This window comes from Urtica dioica, chromosome 8 (genome assembly GCF_054948205.1).
Source record: "Urtica dioica subsp. dioica isolate 48M chromosome 8, U.dioica_male_clone48M_v1_H2, whole genome shotgun sequence".
NCBI lineage: Eukaryota > Viridiplantae > Streptophyta > Magnoliopsida > Rosales > Urticaceae > Urtica > Urtica dioica.
The window spans coordinates 10249472-10255240 of record NC_142763.1 but is presented as its reverse complement, the minus strand read 5'-3'; the positions used below and the strand labels follow the sequence as shown (position 1 = coordinate 10255240).

General features: G+C 35.8%; 1 long non-coding RNA gene across 1 annotated transcript; it reads right to left on the bottom strand.

Moving 5' to 3' along the window:
- Nucleotides 1-3219, bottom strand: LOC149387953 (uncharacterized). Its single transcript, XR_016300729.1, has 5 exons — nucleotides 2944-3219; nucleotides 2205-2837; nucleotides 1310-1564; nucleotides 530-1027; nucleotides 1-449 (listed from the first exon to the last, which is right to left on the bottom strand). It is a non-coding gene; the product is annotated as an uncharacterized LOC149387953 (long non-coding RNA).
- Nucleotides 3220-5769: the final 2550 nt, after the last annotated feature.

Below are 5769 nucleotides of genomic sequence, written 5' to 3'. Positions count from 1 at the left end.
AGTAATTTTTCTTTATTTAATTTGGTCTATCAAACATACAAAAAGAGTACACCATGAAAATATTTGTACATGAATCCGGCGAGTAAGAGGATGAAAGAAATGCGTTCAACTCTACAAACTATACCAAAGAATACAGTCACATACTAATGCAGCAACATACATATAAACTTGCAACATTATGGGCACAAAAATAGCAAATTCCATGTGGGTTGGTGGTAAACTGTAAGAGTCTCGGTCCAAAAAATGTGACATTTCCACAAATCCAAACGAGACCGCTGGGATAGCCAAAATCAAAACCCCCACAACCAATGCAACCGAATTGGCATGTTACCGAAAGGATCCGAGTTTAAGGAATTTTGTAAAGACGGTGATGTGTGGCCCTCCTCAGTTGTCGCTGCCGGTGGAGGAGAGATCGAAGGAACGTCGCACGTGCCAAATTTTGAAATTTCCTGCTTATATATAATAATAGAGCAACACAAATTATCTCAAAATGTCATGTACTTCTATTTTATTTAATTTCACTTACGACCTTGCAATAAGCTACGCTGTCGCATCCACCCATTAGCTGACCATTTGCCCGATCGACAGCTTCTAAGGCTCCCCCGTCATCGCTCCTCTGCAGCGAGATCAACAAAAGGAAAAATCAAATTTATTTTTCTTTACGCAAAAGATATGATTATTTCTGGATATCATGCTGGAGTGAAAAATATGTGATTTGGTAGTAATCAGCTGCGATGAAATTCGGCCACCCATTGCTAGCTGCTTTATGACAAATTCTCAACATGGTAGCCAACGGAGCCGAGTTTTGTGCGCAGACTGCGGTGGCGTTCGGGTTGTCCGCGATATAATTCTGCAGCACCAGCAATCTTCATGTCGTGTTCATCGCAGTCAATTCGTCGCGGTTCGGACATAAACATGATATCATCCTATCATTTCGAGAAGCGTCCGATTCCAGGAATTTCCTCCGATACAAATCGAGGAGATACCGAAGGGCGTTCAGAGGATGAACCGAATCCTCTGAGGCAACCTGGATAAGAAAAAATCGATTAAGATCGGAAAGGAATTGCTCAAAGGAGCCATCGATTTGATAAATTCGAAAAGATGCGAATCGCTGAGCCGCAGAGGAAGAACCAAAATCGGATCGAGATTATAGATATGACGATCAGGATGAAGGCAAAGTAGCCGAGGAATGGAAATTGGATCGTCGGAGATTTCCATTTGACGAGAAAGAAATCGGAAGAGCGAGTCTCAATATGATTCCAATCTCTCCAAATTCGCAAGAAAAGGCGAGGATTCGTCTCGTTCTTACCTGGTTCCATAGATTTCGTGCCGATTCGCTGCAGCAATTCGAACATCGACCTCCTCGAAGACTAATCCGTCCGGCTGATCTTCCCGGCGTTTTCAGCGTGAAAGCCAGCGCAGTTGAGAGATCGCTGATTTGGTGCGAGGTTTGAGAGCTTCCATTGTTGTACGGCACAATGTGGTTGTGGTGTTCTGATTGTGATGACAGTCTTCTAATTCCGTTTGACCCACTGTTCGTAGCAAGTCCAGTTCTTGAACCAATCTGAACATATGTTTATTTTACATTTATTATCCAATTTTTTAAAAACTAAAAAAAAAAAAATCATTAACTTATTGCTGTTACTGATTACTTACCCTATCATTCGTTCTAGAGTCTGTACAATTCAACACACGGTAAAAATAAGTATATATATAATTAATTAGATCATAATACTATTACTAACCGAATGTGACGTTACATGTACGCGATTAAAACATTACACACAACATATTAAATATCTACGTCTCTTTTCTAAAAAATTAACCATGCAGAAGATTCGAAGTGAATAGTCACAGACTCACAGAACATGAAAATGAAAATGAAATAAGAAAACAAAGACGAACAATGATGATCGATCATGGCTTCATCAGTGTTATATTAATAATAAATATGTGTCTATGATCAACACATGATTTTTGTCATTCTAATTTCCATGCTTGCATTAAAAAAATAATATAATGGTCTCAAAAACCATTTTATATGAGTTGCTTGACATTGAAGTTATCAGAAACCATCAGAAGCCACTAATCTATGAAAATAAACACAAGGCTGATAAAAATAATTTATGCTTTGAGACCAGTAATTAGTGTCTACATGATAATGAAGTTTATATTAATTTTGGTTAGCCATGCAAATTACTGACCAGTAATTGGGTGTTGACGAATTAGAACGGTTTGAGCTTTGAGACGAAGAAGCCAAACACTCTTTTCTCAGCCCGAGATCATCCAACAACTTCTGTGCAAAATCCAATCTCTTTACCATTCCAATTCACTCCCACACTCAAACCACAAAATCGTATTCCTGAAGATCTTTACAATATGTGTGTGTTCTTCTCTTACAAATGAAATGAAGAGAGACACAATGAAAAGACAAAATGTTGTTTTTGGGTGGGGTGAGAAGTCCATTCTTGAGTAATAAATGAAGTATTTTTTTTTTTTTTGTGAATTTAATTTGTTAACTCCTCTAGCTTTCTTCTTTCTCCCCTTTTTTTCCTGACATATCTGAATTTTTTTGCTGACTTTTATTCTAATCCAAGCAATGCCAGAGATGGATATCAAATGCCTTCTCTTTCAAGCTTTCATATACTCTTTCTTTATTTTGTCATACCAGGTCAGTAGTAGATGGATTTTCCAGGTTCTTGGACAAGAAGTTAGTGAAATAGCTCATCTTTATACTCATTCGATGCCCCAAGTGAAGGCCAGTGTCATCACTGCGCTGCTCAGCGTCGTCACCAGACAGCCCCTCCGCCGTCCTCGCAGCATCCAATCAAATCACGCTGAAATCCTCGAAAGAATCAACAAACCCAAACAATAAACTTAAACCTTAGAATTTCATCTTTGAAATTCGAGTAAGGAAGGAGAAAAAAAAGCACGAATCCTTACCTTGGACGAGATAGAAAGGAATTCCGATCATCCGATCATCGTCCTCCTTTTTCCGGCGAGATTCACTTTTCCCTCTGTCTCTCAATCTCTCTCACTCGGATTCTCTCTCTCTCTCTCTCTCTCTCTCTCTCTCTCTCTCCACTTCTTCACTTCTTTGTGTGTTTTTAAGCATGGGTATCGAATGAAGAAGGAAAAGGAAAGAAGACAGCTTGATGATTAATGTGAATAAGAGAGGAAAGATAGATGAGGTTGATTACTTTTTTTTTTTTTTTTTAAAGAAGAAGACGAATCGGTAGAAGACGAATCGATCTATTGAAAGTGAAGCAGTCAATTGTGTAGGTTGGCGAGGAGAGGGTTATTTTTTCAGCTATCTTCCACGTGGCAGTCATTGGTACAGCCACTTGTCGAGCGCAGGAGCAAAGTTGGAGCAACATTGCCTCTTATTATCTATGTTATGGATACGAGCTTGAATTCGATGCAATGGTACTAAGAGCTTCACGATCTAATTTCAATTTTTTTTCTTTACTTAAAAAAAATAAAATTAGTTCGTTATCTCTTACCTCTTAGTACGCTTGCATTGAAGTATTGAACCATATATTGTCATGTTATGTGCACAGTTGTTGCTATAAAATCACAAGACTTTTGTGCCCAAGCATGAGTTGAATATATTTTCCATTGAAAATGTGGTAAAAAAAAAGAAGGAAAAAATGGATTATAGTACGACAACATTCATTCAGAGGAGAGCCTTGACTACAGAAGAGAAATAATAATGGATATGGAAAACCTCGAACATTTTGTCTGCACACAGTTCACTTCAGTTCATTTACGCTATTACTATTAATTTTCTTTTGGTATGGTCTTAAATGAGATATATAAATACATAATCACCGACGTGGATAAAGCTAAGAATTTTCAGCCCGACAATTATTACAGCTCGTCGGTTTTAGAAAATCAAGTATGGTCTTGATTAAATACTGAATTAAACTTAATCAGATCTTAAAAATTCAGCTCAAAATATTTTATGTATTATAATGTATATTCTAATACAACGAGTTCTTGTAAGCTCTCTCTAACTTTTAGAATCGAGCTTAAGCCTGGTCGTGATTTAATTATTTTGGAGCCCTTGTCTCATATACTATACATACGAACACCGTATTTAAGGCTTTTTCATATGCTTTGCTTATTTTGTTCCGTACATTTGAATTTTCCACACATCACACTAGAATTATTGCAAGAGACAATCTACCAAATTAAAAAATCATCAATATAAATTCAGTCAAGAAAACGACTTTTACAAAGTTATATTAGTTCAATTTCTTCTATAGTCATATGCTTCTCTCTTTTTTCCCACTCAGCTATAATTACACAAACGAAAACTAGAGGTTTGAAACACCCAAAAAAAAAGGTTACATGATTTAATGGAGAGCAAGAAATAAATTCACTAATTGGTTGGTAGTGGTACAATAAATAATGATTTTTTTACCCATCAAAATAAGCAACACCAAACAAAGTGAACTTAAAAGAGAAAATAGTGACAACTTTGATTAATAGGACACACCACCCTCAAAAGTCATTATGGTACTACTCTCTAAACAACCAATTTTTTTCTCGAGGTCTCTCAATGACAATCTCGCCACGTAAGACATTAATTTTCTCGAGGTCTAATGTGGATTTACTATTGTTTTTTTGTTTGTTACTTTTTCTTCATGAAGGACATGGATTCAGATTTTGACTGGACAATTTTAATCACTAATTCTCTAACTAGATTTAAAAAGTTAGAATATGATATCAGTTTGGTGGGATGAGATAACTATTTATTAAGAGAAAATGAATTTTCATTCATCGAGTAGATGTAGGATATAATGATGTTTAACGAGAGAGTCGCGTAAATAGTTAAATCATGGACAGTCTAGGGAAAAAAAAAAAGGTCGAGCTATATTTTCACCATACTTGGTTGCTCAATGCTCTAGCATTCTTTTGTGATGATAAAGGCTAAGTTACGGATTTTAATTTTTTTACATTCTCACTAACCGAGTAATTTGTCTTTCTATATAAAAAAAAGTATCCGTTGAAATGGAGAGATTAGATGAATGATAATTATGATGATAAAAAAATATATTAACAAAAAAGGAAGTGAAGATTTCAAGTCCAGCTCACTAGGGTTTGCGATTTGGATGTATAATTTTTGCGATTTGAACGTATAATTTTGAGTCTATTTTTATGAGGCCGGATTAGCTATGAATGGAATTTACAGCGGTTTCTTTGTGATTCTATATTTATATTTATATAAGGGCGTCTTTTGGTTTAATGATTTTATCCAAGATATTCTTATCGCGAGTACATAGATTGTTAACTTAGATTAACTAGTAGCTCGAACTGTCTCATATAATGTGACAACAAGTGTTTACTTTGTGACCTCAATGATCTATATTGATAATTAAGTTACATGCAGAGAGAGATTAACTTCACATACACAATCCATGTGATTCAAAAGACTAGCTACAAAGAACCATGAACCATTTAGCCACTTCAGAACTTGATTATTCTGTTTTCTTTAATTGACTGTTGAGGACCCCGCATTGGAAAGACGGACAAACCTAGCAAAATTTGAAAGACATGAGTCACTCATTTTATTACCAATGAAACCTTATAATACTTATTAACATGATCATATCACAGCGCACGAAGCACAAATAATTACTAGTCTATAATAAAACTCTAAATAAATGGAATCTGTGTCAAGATGAGTGAACGTAAAAAATAGTCATCTTGAGAGGGTATCTTAAAAATCTCACATCGGGAAGAAAAATAGACTAATAAAGATCT